Consider the following 20255-nt stretch of genomic DNA (forward strand, 5'->3'; position numbering starts at 1 on the left):
CAGTAGTTGGTTATTAATATTAAATGGTTATTAATATTAAAATTTACTTTCATTGTTTTAGTGAGATAATAGTATTGTTATATTCTTTCAGAATCCTTATTTTTTAGAGGTACACACTGAAATATTTATGGATGAAATAAATTTACATTTTGCCTTTGCCTTAAATAATCTTAGAGATGGAGAAAATGTGTGTGTGTGCTGTTCTGTGTAGATAAAACAAGGTTAATCATGAGTTGATAGGTTTTGAAGCTGTGTGATAAGTATGCAGTAACTTTCTCTCTGCTTTTGTGTGTTTCTAATTTTTTACCATTATAAACACTATAGATGGTTGTTAATTCCTTTGAAAAATAAGTGAAAGAACTCTTCATGTTACATATAATGCCCTTTGTAACTTGACTTTAATTGTCCACTGATTTAGGAAGCATCTTACTTACTCACTGTTTTTCAAGAGGATACGTGGGTGGCTGGAAGCATAGAAAAACAGTGATTCTGGAAATGGCACACTGATAAGAAATTCTGTACACTTTTGAATGGCTACCCTGAGTAGCTGAAATTTGGTATATAAAATCAGTGATACCGAATGCCTGCTGTCATGGAGCTCAGAGTCAAACAGGGCACATGTATGACTATATAAGTCAGATGCAATGAGGCAAATGCTGCAACCAAAGATAACACTAAGAAAATTTAAGGCATAAACAATGAAGACTTGCTAGGTTTGGAGGCAGGACACTGGAAGACCAAGGACTATCGGATATGAGCATTTTCAGGAATTTTTTAAGTATCTTTGTGAATCCTAAATTAGGCAACAAATGACATGTCTTCAATTCAATTTAAAAATGTATATCCCTTTCTCTATTATTTTTCTTTTCCCTCTAAAACTGACTTTCAATTTGCGTAAGTGTTGTATGTCTAGGTCATAAAAAACAGCACCAGTGCTGCAAAATACAAGTACCAATAATGCAAAACTCCATCAATCAGTCCTCCCAAAACTTCGCTGGTAAGCAAGGCCAAGTTTTCCTCTTTTATCCCTACTATTCCATTCTCTCTATCCTCTCAGAGCACCTTCATGAGATAATGGGTTGAATGTAATGACGAAACAGGAAATTAGAAAATAAGTAGTATTATATTACTTTATAATGGAAAGAGAGAAATAGTGAGTAGCTACTATCCCTCAGAAAAGGGATGCTTTGTGAATTAATCTAAATGTACTGTATGGAAAAAGGAAATGGACACTGAATTGTCACTTATATAATAGTGAAAAACTGTCTGAGTATTAATCTATCTTTTATCAGATAAAAGGACAAGAGCAAGTTGATTATAAGAGAAAGTCCAAAAGAGTGAAAACTTCAAGATAAATGCATGATAATATATGGATAACCTACAGATTTTAACTAAATTAATGATAATAAAGAAATTAGACTATTTAATTTTCAAATCATTCTGGGAAAAATCTCTAAACACTCAGCTGTGCCTAAGTAGGTATGTACAGTTTTCCTGAAAAAAAAAATAATAATAAGGCCAGCCCCTTACCTGTAGTTTTTTCTGCAGGGTATGATGAATGGAGAGGAAATAATAAAATTTAATATAAGCATGAATTTGAATCCATGTATTTCTTTATTACTTTTAATAAAACTAATTTTAAATCTAACTTTTTCTTACAGACCTTCATATGTAAATTTTTATGTTGTTAACTGTACAATACTGGAAAGCCATTCTCTGGCAATAGAAGTCCAAACATTTGGCTTCAGATGCATCACCTTCTGGCCATTCGTTTGTTCCAACCAAGCCAACATCCATTTTCCTTAATTAGGTTAACAGTGATTGTGCTTAGAGGGACCAAGTAAGAGTCCTGTTCGCCTACTGCAGGCACTGGATTAGGGCTCCAACACCAGCCTAGGGATGGAAAATGTAGTCCAGGTCTAGCCAATAACACGTCAAACTCCTCCCGTCCAGTAGATTTAGTGATAGATACATGGACCAGATAGTATCAAATAGTGCAATTCTACCCCCCATCAATCCAATTTGATCCTCAAAGAGTAAATCTCGGGATTTTTTTTAAAGCAGCCAGGAAGAAGCAAACTCTATTTCGTCCAACTTGAACTTTTGGCTGGGGGCCTTAAACGGAGTCAGAAACCAAAGTCAATATAATTGAGGTAGGCCAAGAGGTAGAAACAAGAGCAGGTAACATTTGAATCTCTGGGTCAAGCCATGCCTGGAGACAGTCCCTTTGGTCATTTAATCTAACGGATTTTGTTTTTATTTAAGCCAACCTGAATCGATGTTTTATCATGTACAACTCCATGTAAACCATTCATTACAAAAGGCTATGCACTTGTTACAATGAAGCTGCTGTTGTTCAAAGAGGTTTTATTACATTTCTCAGAGAACTGACTTAAGAAACAGTTTACAAGACACAGATGAAATAAAGTTCATTATTTTATAAGCACATCTCATTTCCAATCCCTAATAGCATTTTACAGGTTGAGCACCAAACACTTTTTTACTCTGGATAACAAGAGTTAACACACATGCACACACACACATACATACACATGCAAGACAAAAGTTTACTACCACTTAAAATATTCAGAAGCCTATGCTCCAGTCTCCAAAGAAAATTTTGGAGGTGTTATACACATGGCCTAAACAATGGCAGTAACGTGAGTGGATGCACATAGCATCCTTAAATAACAATATAGCAATTGCATATGTAGAAGGCAACGACTGTTTAACAATTTCTCATGTGTATTTAAAAATCCGTCTTTTTTAATAAGTTGAGGCAACAGGAGATCAGTTCACCTGGAAATTCCTTCCTTCCTTCTGGATTAGAGCTTTGGTATTTTAAAGGAATTTTCAGGTTTTCCTAAATGATTATGAAAAAATAGGTGCCAAAAAACGTCAGAAGTCAGATTTTTACAAGATGATAATTAGGTAAAAAACAAAGAAAAATGTTGCTGTAGAATAAATAGTTCCATAGCTGGTAAATAAAATTATTCTTTATTGAATATTTATGTAGAATCAGTGGGAAACAAAATAAATAGCTACTCACTGCCCAGATGTTTGAAAATGCATAGCAAAAATATAAACTCAGAAGAGTGCCACTACCATTGTTATAATTCAATAAAAAATTACCTACAAAATTTTAACAAAGGTATAACGAGAGAGAAACTAAAAATAGTCTCAGGATAGGGCTTCCCTGGTGGCGCAGTGGTTGAGAGTCTGCCTGCCGATTCAGGGGACGCGGGTTCGTGCCCCGGTCTGGGAAGATCCCACATGCCGCGGAGCGAGCGGCTGGGCCCGCAAGCCATGGCCGCTGAGCCTGCGCGTCCAGAGCCTGTGCTCCGCAACGGGAGAGGCCACAACGGTGAGAGGCCACAACGGTGAGAGGCCCGCGTACGGCAAAAAAAAAAAAAAAAAAAGTCTCAGGATAAACACATATGCAAGGTTTACAATTATTCACAGGAGTGAGTTTTCCAACTGGCTATGGTTAAAAACAGTGACATTTTTCAAAAATTTCATTCCAAATGTAGAACATTTTTTCACTTTAAGTATTCACATACATCAATAAAAATAGAAATGTGTGTATATAAATAGGTCAGTTCTAGTAATACACATGTTCAACTTTTTTTACTGGGAATGATCTCTTATAAGTTGGTCGACCTCAGTTATTGGATTCCTATTGCCTATGGGCCACCTTTATTAGAATTTTGAAAGAAGTTTTAAAATATATTTAATGTCATTGTGGTGTTAACTATATTTTAGTATTTTATAATTTCATATTTGTTATTAGATGTCTAATGTAAAAAATGAGATGGATCTCTATTCACAAAAATGAAGGGTGCAGATAACTAACAATGAAGCTGATGACATCTACTCAGATGCCATTATTCTAGGATGAGGAAAGAAATCCAGAGAAAGGGAAGAAACCAGCATGACATGGCTCAGTAATGGAAAGGGCAATCCAAGCCCACTGTTTTTCCGCCTTTGTACAGAGCTTTTATCATTTATAAAATATAATACGACATCAATGCTGAAGTGTGTAAGAATTTGCAATATATAAATATAAACTATCTGTCCACTTCTGCAAATCTCAGAGCTTAGGTCCATAAAATTGAGATCAAATCCTAATGTTTTAAGAATAAAAGTAAAAACTAGGACTGAACACTGCAGTAAACCAGAAGTCTTCCCTCATGTGCATACTTAACTATTGATATTTCCAAATGAAAATAGGCATTACCACAACAATAATATAACTGTACTAATTTATCTATAAATATTATGAGCTTCATACATCATAAAAATAAAAAACTTTCAACAATAATACAGAAGTGATATAACCAGACAGACATTAGGGAAATATACTGCCTTTTCTAGTTTCTACTGTACAGTGCTCTAGAAAATGCTGCCCATGCAATATATCTGAGAACACGAGAGTCCTACATCCAAGACTTTAATGTGATAAAGCAGCCATCTGCAGGTGGCGAGAGACCCCACTGGGGAACCTGCTCCTACCATGTTGCTTATGGTTTCCCATAAAGAAGGCTACAGTTACATCAAAAACTGAAGTCCACAAAGTTTTAAGCACTCTTTCTTGAAACAAAACATTCAACAGAAGATACACTTGAAAATTAACTGTTCAAATACCCTTGCTACATAAAATTCAAGTGCATGCCATTCAATAGAGCTGTTGTATGTGAAAACCAGATGTAGAGTTTTTATTCTGATTGCAAATTTAATATAACAACAACAACAAAATACCACTCTGGTGGTTCAATTACAAATGAACTGACCCTGTGTACCTTTTAAGCTGGAGCTATAGGGAATGATGGTACAGTTATCATAGCACTGTAAATGTTGTAAATTTTCCAAAAGAAAAGAAATATTGAGGGAGAAAATGAAGCCGCTCTGAAGGGGATGAATAAAAGTAACACATACATATCCACATATACACAAACATGCATACATACATACACACATGCATACATACATACACAAACACAAATAAGACTTCAAAATGCTTGTTTTTCCAGTTACAGGTACAATAATCTACAAGAAGGTTTTGCTCTTCACAGTCAAGCCTAGCATTTTTGCCCTGTCTCAAATGTGTCTTTTCAGTAACATGAGGTCTTTTTCCTCTACGTACTCTGTTCCAGTAGTGATATTTATCTGTAGAATCCATTTTAATTCTCTCAAATTCAATCACCAAATTTAAATAAGAGAAGGGGAGATTAATCAAAAGCGAGTACTGAGGGGACTCAGCATGGGGCATGGGACATGTGCTGATATCTCTACAACGAGGGATGATGAGCTATGTGGCTCTTTGGCAACAGGAGCTCTTCCCAAGGTCTGTTTCCATGCCTGGAACATTGAGAAAGCTTCCTCTGCACACAGTTTCCAGGGTGGTTCCATCAGATCACAGGCTCTCATTCCAGCTGCATCCACAGGAGGCCCGACTTCCTGGGGTTTCAAGCTTCACTGGCAGGCACTTGGGATGACAGAGGTACAAGGGGCTTTGGAGACCTATAAGCCATCTCCCAAGTGCAGCCTGGGGTTTTCACAAATGGATTCCCAGCAAGAGAGCCATGCCAAGTTCATTGAAATTCATAGATAAGCTACACAGCAAAACACAAGTTATTTAAGAACCCTTATTTACTTAACCGAAGTAATAAAATATTTATGAGAAAAAGAAGAACATCTAGCCAGTCCATAAAGTAAACTAGCTGACAAACTAATTAGTGTTTCATAACAAGAAATTTCTATCAGTTGCCAGAAGCACCACAAATTACTGATGGAATAAACAGACTTTTTTTTCATTTCTGTTCTAGTCTCAGTAACTAATATTTGGCCATTATTCATAATTGTTCCTTTGGAGTTTGCAGCGTGATTAGCAGCACATAAAATTAACAATCTTGGAAATGGATTTCAGAATGTGATTTTCCACTTTTAATGTAGACCTAGTAACATACTTTGATGTGGAAAGAACAGTCAAGCCACTCAACTGACCTCTTTTTCTTCCCAAGTTTTAAATGTAATAGATAAGGACCTAATACTAAAAACCAATAAACGCAAGCAGTGCTTATTTGACAAAGCCAGGTGCTACCCATATTTTAGGGGGTTGAATTATTGCTTCTTGAATTTCCAAGCTTACTAGACACATAGCATGGGTACTACTGCAGGAAAGTAGAGAATCAGTTTTTCAAATGCTAGCATTAATGTTCCTAATTCACCAGGACCTTATGCGGAAAACCAGGGTTCATTTGTGGAGTGTGTTGAATCTTATTAAATATACAATCTAATTAAATATAAGGTAATAAAAAAACACAACAAATTCAGGATCTCAGAATTAAGTCCAAGTATCCATTCAATATCAATCAATAAATACAGAATAAATCCATTTATCAAAATAAAGTAACTCAAAGACTTTGTTAAGAAATGCAATTTTATTATATGTTAAACACAAAAAGTTGAACCCTCTCCTCCCCCCCAAAAAATGAGCAGAAAATCTCCAGGAAAAATGTTCACAAAAAGAAAGCTGAGTAGACTTTCCACAGGGAGAATGTGTTAAATGAGATCAAGGGACGCATCATTTAATAATGAAGGTCACAGTATCCAATGAGGTTTCACACATAAACATTTATGCAGCGGATGGCAGCAGAAAGGTGTCAAATTCTACAGTTATATTTCAATGATCATTTTTCTAAATACCAGCAATAACCAGTTAGAAAATTTATTAAAACCCCCCAAATGATGTTGAAATAAATACTAAAAAACTCAAGTATGTAGATTGTATAATATCATAACAATATTTATTCACCAATAAATGTAGAGTCAATGGCATCTCAAATAAGTGCCACCAGTTTATTTTTTAAATGCCCAAACTTATCTGAATATTTATCATTACAGAGTGGACACTCCCATAAATGGATGGGTGAGAGATTAAATTGGGACAAACTTTAGAGCACACAATTTGGCAATATCAACCAAAACATACATTTCAGGCACTCTGCAACACAAGGATTCTATAATAGATGTATCTTCTTCATAATATTCTAAACGTGCAGCATATTCTATGAATATTGATTTATTTAAATTATAGTTTATAATAGTAAAAGAGTTAAAGACCATCAAGTATCCTTCAGAAAGATACTATTTCATAATATGTGATGTGGGCCACTGAAATTGTAGCCACACAGAGAAAATTAATAAGGCCTATGCTCAAGGATGACGCAAATTTATGGAATATTTCACATTTTGGTGTTCATTTTGTTATTTTTTTACCTATACATATTCTTACACATACACACACACAGGATGTGCATGCGTGTATTTGTGGATTCAGAGAAAGAATAGTAGAAATGAGAATTTAAAACATTATTTTAATAAGTTACTTCCCATTGTTTCCCGAAAGGACAGGAGTTGATGTTGAAGATACTGGAGAAGAAGTAAGGGAATCATCCACTTTTCTCAAGTTTCATGGGAAACTGTTAAATTGCTTTGGTAATATTTGCCAAAAACTTTTGGAAACAACCATGACTTCCCATGAAAAGTCCAATTTTGTTGATCAGAAAAGTATTAGGAAAGCATTCATAAGCTAAGAATTCTGCATTTCATTTTCATTTGTAAAAGACAGCCCTTGTGCCTTTTTCGATCTGTTAGCACACAGGGTAGCAGTGATCCACAGCCCCACGCACCTGAGCTTGCCTGACTTACAATTCCAGGGAATGAATGGAAATGCCATACAGCAGCAGTTCTCAAATAAGAAAGCAACGTAAATCCAGTGTGGGGTCCAAAGGGCACCATGCAACTTACTCCATCTCATAAAACTCAATAATCTAGAAGGGTACAATCACATTGCATGCAACACAGATGAAAAGCATAATTGAATCACAGGAGGAAGAGGAAAAGAAAACCCTAGAAAAGAAGACAGTAGTTCAGTTGAAAATCAAAACCTGCTTCTTCCCAAGTTCCAGAGTAGTTACTCCCCATTGTTTCCATAACCGACTTTACAAAGTGCCTGTGGATGACAACCTCTCGTATTAGGCACATCTGTGAGTACATATTTTAACTGCTGCAATGGCGCCATACTGAGAGATACATGAGCCAGCATCCATGAGGAAAAGGATACGTGGTATTTCCCCACAGAGAAGAAATTTGTCCTTAAACGGTTTATATCTGTGTACATTAAAATTTTTATTTTATGTATTAGGTGCTAATTTTTTGTAATCAAACACATTGATTCCAGGTAATAATATCAATTGATACACAAAAGTATTTCATGTGAATAATAATCAGCTTCTTACATGTAGAAAATAGGTTTCCACATTAAAAAAGAAAACTACAACAAAAAATTTAGAGAAATTCCTACAAATCTAATAAAGCACAAGAAGGCTTCTAATAACTCACAGTGCTAAGAAGATGTAGTGCAAAGGCTATTTTAATGCGATTAGCATCCATTTAACCAATAACTATTGAGTCAGAGAGGATAAACATTTACCAGTAAAGCCAACCAAATCTATGTATTTGTCCATCTCTTTTAAGCTTTCAAATTTATTGACATAATTGCACATGATATCATCTTAAGATCTTTTTGATGTCTATAGAATCTGTAATTATATCCTCTTCATGTTCCTCATATTGGGATTATGGGTCTTTTCACATTTATTCTTGCTAGATATTCCATGTGCTCTTAAACATAATACATATTCTTAATTTTTGTGTAAATGGTAAATCTGTAAATGTATTTATATAGATATATGATAAAGTATGTTTATTTGTTCAAATATTCTTTATCCATGATTATTATTAGTCTACTATTTTATGTCTATTCACACATCTATCCACTTATTCCTTTTGTTTATTTGTTGATTTATCTCAGGCAATAAAAGAGTCTATTGAGAAACACCAGGTATCTTCCAAAATTAACAGGAAACTTGGCAAACTGGGCTTGGTCAAACACCATGAAACCACCAAAATGTCACTGACCCCTGAGAGAGGAACCAGCTGCCAACCAATCACCCTCGATGCTTCCATCGCTGGACAGTCGCTGCTACAAGAAACTTATTCCTCCACAGCTGACTTGAAAACTCAAACTATGAGTTATTGAGAGAAAGTTAATAAATAAGTTATTAGGTCCCTGGTTTGTAAGGTTTTCTTTATGTAATTGTTTGTTTTATGTATTTAAAATTCTTTTGATTAATGTATACAACTTCATGATGATATCTGTACTTGGTTGAGAATTTATTGTTACCAGTATGAAGTGCCTCTATCCTTGTTCAGGGTAGTTTTGCATTAAGTAATATTCTTTATAATAGTAATATTGCTATAATAACTTTCTTTTGCTTACTATTTTCCTATCATATCTTTTTCATCTCTAATTTTCAACTTTTCAAAATATTATTTTTCCTACAATGAGTTTCTTCTAGGCAGCATAGTATTGATATTTTTAAAAATAATATGTTTGGAACACATAACATTTTGTTGATCAAATAAAGAAAATGAAGTTTAATTTCCCAATACTTTATTAAAAATGTATTTTTATAAGATATTTTATTGCAAAGATAAAATCTCAACAGAGAAAGAATTACCATAATAACAAAGTTTGCTGTAATAACAAGCTTTAAACAAATGTAAATTCTTTTGTAGTTTCTTTTACTGTTAAACGCCTGCAACATCAAATTTACCATCTTAACAATATTTAAGTGTACAGCACAGTAGTGTTAACTATATGTGTATTGCTGTGTAATAGAACTCTAGAACTTTCTTTATCTTGAAAAACTGAAACTGTAACCATTGAATGACTCTTCTCTTCCTCCCCCTCCCCTGGGTACCCAGCATGCTACTTCTGGTTTCTAACTTGACCAGATACCAGATGTAAATGGAATCATGCAATATTCATCTTTTGTGACTAGTTTATTTTACTTAACATAATTTCCTCAAGTTTCATCCATTTTGTAGCATATGATGGGATTTCCTTTTTTTTAAATATTCCACTTTATGTATATACTACACTCTGTTTATTCATTCATTCATCAGTGAATATCTGGGTTTCTCCTACCTCTTGGTAATTTTAAATAATGAGGCAATAAATATATTTGTGAAAATATCTCTTCAAGATCCTCATTTCAACTATTTTGCATATATATCCAGCAGTGGTTTGTTGGGTCACATGATGGTTTTATTTTTCAATTTTCTGAGGAATCTCCATACTATTTCCTTAGTGGCTGCACCAGTTTACATAGCTTGCAAGAGTGCACAGGGAGTAGATTCCAATTTCTGCACATTGTTGCCAATATTTGTTACTTCTTTTTTTCTTTTTTGTTCAGTAGCCATTCTAATGGGCATGAGGTGATATCTCGTGGTTTTGATTTGCATTTCTCTAATGATTAGTGACATTAAGAATATTTTCACTTGTCTTTTGGATATTTGTATGTCATATTTAGAGAAATAGCTATTCAAGTCATTTGCCCATTTTTAAATCACATTACTTTTCTTGTTGAGTTGTAGAAGTTCTTATATATTTTGGATATTACCTCTTATCAGCTATATAGTTTACAAATATTCTTTCCTATTCCGTAGGTTGCCGTTTTACTCTATTGTCTTCTTTGCCATGAAGTTTGAGGTAGTCCCATTAGTCTATATCTCCTTTTATTTTCTGTGCTTTAGTATCATTTCTAAGAAATCATTGCCAAATCTAATATCATGTTGTTTTCTTCTAGCAATTTTAGTTTCAAGACTTGCATTTGTCTTTAATTAATTTTGAGTTAATATTTTTACATAGATAAGGATCTAACTTCATGCTTTTACACTTGCATGTCCAGTTTTAAAAACACATTTGTTGAAGAGACTACCTTTTCTCTATTGTGTAGTCTTGGCACTCTTGTCAAAGATCATTTGACCTTATCCACAAGGATTTGTTTCTGGGTTCTTTATTCTGTTCCATTGGTCAATAAATCTGTCTTTATGTCAGCACCATACTCTTTTGATTACTGTAGCTTTGTAATATGTTTTGAAATCCAGAAATGTGAGGTCCCTTGCTTATCTGTAACCTCCTTCCCTAGCTGTGAGAAACCTGGCTCTCACCTTTTGCCACCTACTTACCTATTATCTAATTCATTGTACCTGTATAACTGTATCAGAATTGTTAACCTGTGGGAAACAGTTTTATTATCTGGTATGCAGTCCCTATGTGTAGTTGCTTTTGTTTTTAACCTTACAGACTCTTCTCATTTCTAACAGAACTCAGGTCAGCACACTTTCACTCACCCCTTCAGAGATGTTATATGATACATTCGTAATACAGTTAGATTGTTTTGTCACATTCATTTGCCTGCATTCCGTCCTAGAATCTTCCCACCTCATAAAGGATTCTTTTAAAATTTACATACATTAATTTCACTCTTTGTGCTGTAAAGTTCAATGTAATTTATAGTTGTGTGTGTCTATCCTTACAATATCATAAAGAGATCCCCTGTGCTTCATCTCTTTAACACCCTTCCACTGGCCCCCAAGTCCCTGGCACCCACTGATCTTTTTACCATCATTATGGTTTTGTCTTTTCCAGAATTTCATAGAAGTGGAATCACACTGTGTGTAGCCTTTTCAGACTGGCTTTTTTCACTTAGAAATATGTATTAAGCTCCACTCATGTCTATTCATAGCTTGATAGCTTATTTTTTAAAATTACTGAATAATATTTTATTGTATGGATGCACCACAGTTTGCTTATGAATTCTTCTATTGAAGGACATTTTGTTTGCTTTCAGTTTTTGGTGATTACAAAAAATGCTGATATAAACATCCATGTGTACATCTTAGTGTAGAGATACATTTTCAACTCTGTTGGTTAAGTAACTAAGAGTGTGAAAGTTGGATTGTATGATAAAGCTACATGTAGCTATGTAGAAACTATCAAACTATCTTCCAAAGAGGTGGTAAAATTTTGCATTCCTACCAGCAGTATATGAGAGTTCCTGATGCTCTGCATCCTCACTAGCATTCGATAATGTCAACGATTTAGATTTTAGCCATTCTAAACATGTGTGATGGCTTGTAATTTTTTCTTTTAATTTGCACTTCCCTAATTATAAATGATGTTGAGCATCTTTTCACATTCTTCTCTTCCACCTCATATATTCTTTGGTGAGGTTTTGTTCACATCTTTCTGGTTTTTTGACATTAACTTTTAAGAATTCTTTGCATAATTTGAATATAATTCCTTTATCAGATATGTGTTTCCCAATTTTTTTCTACAGTCCGGTGTTTGTTTTATCGTTCTCTTAAGAGTGTCTTTTGAAAAGCGTAAATTTTTCATTGTAATTGGATACAACCTATTCATTTTTTTCTTTCATGGATTGTGCTTTTGATGTTCTATCTTAAACTCATTGCCAAACCTAGGTCTCTTACATTTTTTCCTATTTTTTTTTTAGAACTTTTATATTTTTCCATTTTCCATTTTGGCCTAGGGTCCATTTTAATTTTAGTTTTGTGAAAGTTGTAAGATTTGCAGTCTAGGTCCATTCTTTTGCCTATATACAGTGAATTGTTCTACCCCCATTTGTTGAAAAGTTTATCCTCTTTCCATTGAATTGCCTTTGATCCTTGGCAATATTTTTGTCAACTTCTGGATGCTATTTCACTGAACTATATGTCTATTTGTTTACCATTCTATTCTCTCTTGACTATTATAGCTTTATAATAAGATTTGAAATCAGCTTAGTGTCAATCCTCCAACTTTGTTCTTCATTAGTACTGCATTGTCTATTCTATGTCTTTTGTCTTTCCATATATATCTTAGAATGAGTTTATTGATACCTACAAAATCACTTGTTGGGATTTTGATTAGGATGGCATTGAATCTATAGATCAAGTTGTTTCCATATTTTGTCTATTGTGAACAATGCTGCAATGAACATAGTGATGCAGATATCTCTTTGACATAGTAATTTTATTTCTTTTGGATATATACCCAGAAGAGGGATTGCTGGATCATATGGTAGCTCTATTTTTAATTTTTTGAGGAAACTCCATACTGTTATCCAAAGAGTCTGAACCAATTTACATTCTCATCTACAGTGCACAAGGGTTCCCATTTCTCCACATCCTTGTCAACATTTGTTATCTTTTGTCCTTTTGAAAATAGCCATTCTAATAGTGTATGGTCATATCTCACTGTGATTTTGATTTGCATTTCTCCGATGATTAATGATGTTGAGCATCTTTTCATATATCTCTTGGCCATCTGTGTGTATTCCTTCTGAGAAATGCCTATTCAGGTCCTTTACCCACATTTTAATAGGGTTTCTTTGCTATTGAGTTGTATGAGTTCCTCATATATTTTGAATATTAATCTCTTATCATATGTATGGTTTGAAAATATTTTCTCCCCTTTCGTAGGTTATCTCTACACTCTGTTGGCTGTGTTCTTTGATGTGCAGAAGATTTTTAGTTTGATGTAATTCTATTTTTGCTTTTGTTCCCTCTTTTTTTGGAGTCATATTCAAAAAGAAAAACCAAGCCAACGTCATGAAAATTCGTTCTTATGTTTTCTTCTAATAGTTTTATAGTGTCAGGTTTTTAATTATTTCATCTATCTTTAGTTGATTTTGTATATGGATTGAATAGGGTCCAATTTCATTCTCCTGCATGTGGAAAATCAGTTTTCCCAACACCATTTACCAAAGAGACTGTCTTTCCCCATTATGTGTTCTGGACACCTTTGTCCAAAATCAATTCACTGTAAATGCATGGACTTATATCTGGGCTCTGTAGTCTGTTCCATTGCCCTATATGTTTGTTACACCAGTACCATGCTGTCTGATTACTATACTGTTGTAGTATATTTTGAAATAAATGTGTGATGTTCCAGCTTTGTTCTTCTTTCTCAAGACTGTTTTGGCTATTTATGTTGTTTTTGTGATTCCGTATGAATTTTAGATTTTTTTCTATTTCTGAGAAAAATGCTATTGGAATTTTAATAAGGATTGCATTGAATCTATAAATCACCTTGAGTAGTATGGACATTTTGACAATATTAATTCTTTTAATCCATGAACATTGGAAATCTTTCTATTTGTTTATGACATCTTCAATTTGTTTATCAGTGTTTTATAGTTTTCAGTGTACAAATCTTTCACCTACTTTGTATAATATAATCACCCAATAAATTGTTACTATTATTACCTTAAACAAACAGTTTGGGATCATTAGAATTAGATCATTAAGAATAAGAAAAATTAAAGATTTTTACTGCTACTTATTCCTACCCTGATGCTTTTCCTTTCCTTATGTAGAGCCAAGTGTATGATCGAAATTATTTTCCTTCTCCCTGAAAATATTATTTTAACATTTCTTTCATTGTAGGTCCTCTGGTGATGAACTCTTTCAAATTTTTTTTTATCTAAGAAAGTCTTTATTTCTCTCTCACTTCTGAAGAAAATTTTTGCTGGATAGATAATTGAGAGTTGGTGAGGGGTTTTCTTCTTTCAACATTCTAAATACTTTACTCCAGTCTCTTCTTGCTTGTTCAGTTTCTGATGACAACTCTTTTTCTTTTATATTTAAGGTGTTTTATTTTCCCTGGCTTTTTAAATATTGTTTCCTTGTCTTTGGTTTTCTGAAGTTTGAATATGCTATGCCTAGGTATAATTTATTAAATTTTTATCTTATGTGTTGTTCTCTCAGTTTCCTTGTTCTATAGCTTGTTGTCTGTTATTAATTTTGGAAAAAGTTTGTCCATCATTACTTCAAAGAGTTTTTTCTACTCTGTTCTCCCGTCTTCTTCTGGTATACCAGTTATACACTTTGAAGTTGTCCCACAGATTTGGAGATGTTCTGTTCTTTTTTTTTTTTTTTTTTAATTTTCTCTATTTGCATTATTGCTTGAAAAATTTTTATTGACTTATCTTCAAATTCACTAATTCTTCTCTCAGCCATAACCAATCTACTTATGAACCCATCTTTTACTTTTTCTTTCTAACATTTATTTTTGATTTTTTTCCTTAGACTGTCTTTCTGCTAATATTACTCAGTTATTCTTGCGTGTTGTCTTCTTTTTCCATTAGAGCCCTTAATGTATTAATCATAGTAGTTATTTTAAATTTTTTATCTAATAATTCCAATATCTGTGTGTGCTTCTGGTGTGTGTTTTGTCTCTTAACTGTATATTTCCTTACCTTTTGTAACTTTTCATTGAAATTCAGACACAATGTACCAGGTAATAGGATCTGATGTAAATGGACATTAGGGTGAAGTTTTGTGTTCTGGCTGGGAGTTTGGCTATTTCATCTTTGCTGCAGTTGTAGGTGCCAAAGTCCTCAAATTTCTCTGGTGTCCCTGCTTTTGTCTCCTTGTTAATTTGGAGGATCCCTAAATACTTCTCCTCAGAGACAGTCTGCACCTTGCAGCTCTTTCAGCTGTAACTGGAGCTCTGTTGGTGTGGTAATAGCGTGTGGGAGAGGAGAAACATTTCATAATATTATGAATAAATCTCAGATTCTCACTGGGTTTGTGTCTCTGGGCTGTGAACTCCAGGGGTGTTTCTTAGTTCCAACCCCCCTTAAATATTCTATGACTTCAAATCTCCAGAGGCTTCTGCTCCAGATAAGTAAGTATATTTCAGCTATAACTCTGGATTTTCCTATCTCTCTGGATTTTGGGGTGGTACTTTGCCTTGTGACGTCAGTTCTCTGAGGAATCCAAGAAAAGTACTTGATATTCAGTTTGTTCAGATTTTTCATTTTATAAGGATAGGAGTGACAACTTTTTAGCTCTTTACATGTCAGAGATGAAAGAAAAAGTTCCAGGTAATCCCACTTTTAATCTAGAAATTAGCTCTAATTTTACCATGTTCTGCAGCCCATTCTAAATTCACTAGTTAATGCTATCACAAAGAAATATACACCATAATATCACATAACTTCACTTTCTGAGACTACCTAAAAGATTTTACCTTTCCTTCTGACAGTAGGAATGCAATTTTATTTTTATTATATTAGTCTGTATTGGGGGAAATAAAAAAATTATCTACAAAACTGAAAACTAGATTTAAAGATGCAGTGTTAAAAATGGACATATCGTAATGTAGAATCAGGCAGAACAATGTTAACTATGGCAGGACAATAAAGATCAAGAGGGACAAAAGCAAAGGACTAGAGGTATTTATTGATGTACAACACAAGTTGAAGAGAAAGGAACTAGGTCATATTGAGAACACAGCTATCCAAAGAGTCCAACTAAATAGTAATGGGAGCCAGCTCAGTGTCAAAGATTCCAACATAATTTAATATTTAGTGAATAAATGTTAAGCAGCAGATGACTCTACCAATAGCATCAGGGAAGTCTGGCCAGAGGACCCTATGCTGGGTTAGGTTCTCGTACAGAATTTAGTCTGGGGTGGGGAGAAGAGTAGTAGTAAGAAGGAAAGCATTTACTTATAATGAGGTAGAGCCAAATCATAGAAGCACTTAGCGATCAGGAAAATTTCTAAGTCAGCTGAAGAAAGTAGAAGTGAAATTCTCAGAATTGGATGAATAGGCACAGCTCCACTCAAAGTAACTTGTATGCTGTTGGGCTAGATATAATAAATGTCTTCCACATATGGTCAAAATTAATCCTTGAAACGGAGGTGAGACTCGTCCTATAAATATATATCAGGTGGCCCCAGGTATAACAACAATATGACCATAGAGGCTGAGGAACAGTGCCTGGCAATTACTATGAATATGAAGTTACAGAGTCCTATACTGTAATCATATCAGTTCCGTATAAAGAGAGAGGAGGAGGGAGGGAGGTAGAGAACTGGAGACATGAATGCACTTTTCCTAACATAATTTTGCAATTGAATGTGCCTTGTGGCTATTTGTGCTAATGTTTTAACATTGCTCCACGAGCCACTGTAGTAGAAAGACAAGTTGTTTTTCCATAGTCATGGGGTCATAAATCCATAGTTTCATATAATTAAACAACGTTTTGCAGGAAAAAAGCAAAATGTTGAAATATGTGGAGGAGTTTAAGTTAGAAAGTACTGACCTAAGGAAAATATTGTATTTTCCTTTATTTAAGGACCACCTAATTTAAAATAATATCTAATTAATAACACTAAGTCCAATTACAAAAGCAAAATTTAATATTCAACAAAATGGCAAGTAGATACTATCTCAATCAATGATAAATGGTTAATATTTTTAAAATGCATTTTGAGTCAATTAGCCAACTAAAAATGTATAAAGTTATAGATTTTTCTTGTTAGCTTTATCACGACAATATTTATATGATTAAAGATTGAATTGCATACTAAAAACCACATTTTAGAAGATCATATAGATTAATATTTATATAATCTTGGGGTTAAAGAAATGTTCCTGCTCTTTTTGTTCCATTAACAGCTAGGTAAAATCTGGTATGGGATATATGCAACCAGATTCTAGGAAATGTTTGCGTTAACACCATTCATAATGGAGATCGTTGGCCTCTGTGTAAAAGTCACAATCACAATAATTCACACTGATATTTGGGCATATTCTCACTAATTCTTGACCCCTAAAACCACTCCAATCTTTGGTGACCCACATCAATATTTAGCACAGTTGGTTTAAGTGTATAACATTTTTGGAATCTTCTCACAAAAGCAGGTGTTCCCTGGCAATTCTAAATAAAAACAAAGCAACAACCCAGCAAATCTGAGGGCATTCTGATTTCAACTAGAGGATGGAGAAATACTTTCCAACTATGACCCCAAAGGCAGAAATCTTAGAGAGAAAGACTAAGAGATTTGATAACGTAAATAATTGAAAAACCTGTATAGCCCTGAAAAAACAAACATAAGTAAGGATGAAAAGTAAACGAAAATTTGAAAAAAAAAATGACAACTTATGTCACAAAAAGGGTTACAATTCTTACTACTTACAGAAATTGTTATCACTAGAAAAACAGGCTGATTCATGAATAAACAAACCACTAAAGAAGAAATACAGATGCTGAGAATACACATAAGTGTTGTTAAAAAATGCAATCTCACTAGCAACCAAAGAAATGGAAATTAATAATGGGACAATCTTTTACTAAATGTTTTAATCAATGAAAATACCTAATATTTGTGGGAATAAGTGAAAATTTACATGTAAGCACACTGTTTAGGGTGCAAATTGGCACAGGGTTTCTGGCAGACCACTTAAGTGTACATCAAATGATCTTCATAAGTAAGAATCCGACTAGGAAAGCAGCAGTTCTACTTCTAGGGATTTATTCCAAAGAAGTAGTTAGAGAAACGCCCAATTATGCATTGAATTAATGCATAATGGCTACCACTTACAATACTTTTACTACATTAGAAGAACAGTGCTAAACACCTCACAAGTTGTATTTAAGTTCATTGTCACAAAGCCCTGTGGATAGTATCCCCGTTTGCACATGAAGAAACTAAAGGCTCAGAGCAGTTTTGAAACATGTCCAAGTTCTCACAGCTATCTACAGAATGAAGCCAGGAATCAAACCCAGTCTACACACATCGTATGCTTGCATACTCCACCATAATACCTTCTTTATGGATGTTTATTCCACTCGTATTTAAAATAGCAAAATTATATGGAAGAAGAAAAGGAAGAGGAGATGGAAAAAATTAAGCTGAACATAACAAGACATTTATTAAAATTTCATGTGAATTAATGTAATTTTATATATAAAATTTATATTTATATATAATAATTTTATATAATAATAGTATATAATAATGCACATTAAGAATGATGATTAGATTAAATTCATTAATCAGAAATGCTGTTCCTGGTATACATGGAACAATAAACAAAACTTTTTAAAAATAAATTTATTTATTTATTTTTGGCTGCATTGGGTCTTTGTTGCCATGTGTGGGCTTCTCCTTGCAGTGGCTTCTCTTGTTGTAGAGCATAGGCTCTAGGGGTGTGGGTTTCAGTAGTTGTGGCACACACGCTCAGTAGTTGTGGTGCACTGGCTTAGTTGCTCTGTGGTATGTGGGATCTTCCCGGACTAGGGATCGAACCCATGTCCCCTGCACTGGCAGGTGGATTCTTAACCACTGCACCACCAGGGAAGTCCTTAAACAAAACTTCTATATACAAGTAAGTATAGGCATAGAAATGTTTCAAATTCTACACAGTATAGTTTAGAAAATTTTATAGTTTCTTATTACCCTGCATGTTTTATTTTTTCCAAGGAATATATATTTATTTCTTATATATTAAATTTTAAAAGTGAATCAAATGTTGAACTGCAGTGCAACGGTTAGGGAATCAAAGTCCCTGGGATTTTCAGGCCATCTGAAATCTATCTGAGTGTTTTGTGAACTTTCTTATTTAGGAAGACCAGAGTTCCATGTCTCTAGTGAATTTAAACTATACTTCCATGCAGCATAAAATAACACAATATTGTAAAACAATTATACTCCAATAAAGATGTAAAAAAATAAAAATATACTTCCCCCAAATATTTGGTTGGCAAGTTAAGAAGAAAAAGAGCTTCTCAACTCTTAAATTTTTCTTCCTGGTAATGCTTCTATATAATATATACGTGTGTGTGTATATATATATATCTCCCCAGTTTTCTTTTATTTAGGAAAAGCTAGTTTAAAATATAAGAAACATGTACACTTAAGTTGGAAAATATTTACACTAAATCAATGAGCAAAATTTCACTGATCAGTTCGTGCTATATGTCCATGAAGTGGGGGAGGGAAGATAGATGACCTCCACATCTCTTTAAACATCTCTTGCCTTTGCCACTGTGAAATTTTAATAACCACACCAAGGAGGGAACGAACAGGTCACTAATGTCCTCTGTGTGTGTGTTTGTTCCTTGGCAAAGGATTCCTTGACAGACAAGTGAAGGTGGTGATTTACTGTCCATTAAAATGTGCTACTAAGCAGAAAGAAAAAAGCCTCTGCCCAGTGCCTGCCCTGGTCTCTGGGCCCTGGCTCTCTGAATGGTGTAAGTGCGGGAAGCTAATGAACCTTTTATATTGCCAGTCATAAAAAGGGCCAATGGCTCTCCATGCAGTAATGGACTCTACTGTGAAACCTGCCTAACAAGCTTCATAAGGAACTATGAGAAAATCAATTGCCTCATTGAGGTTAGTCTCACATAGCTTTGCAGCAAAATAATCTAGTGGAGGTCAATCCACTGCTATTTCATGAAAATTAAAAAATGGCTTTTGAACCGTGTTTCCCTCAATTTTAAAAGAACAAATATATTTTCCGCTCACTCAGCCACAGTTGTCTTTATCA

This window comes from Grampus griseus, assembly GCF_964374135.1.
Source record: "Grampus griseus genome assembly, chromosome: 13".
NCBI lineage: Eukaryota > Metazoa > Chordata > Mammalia > Artiodactyla > Delphinidae > Grampus > Grampus griseus.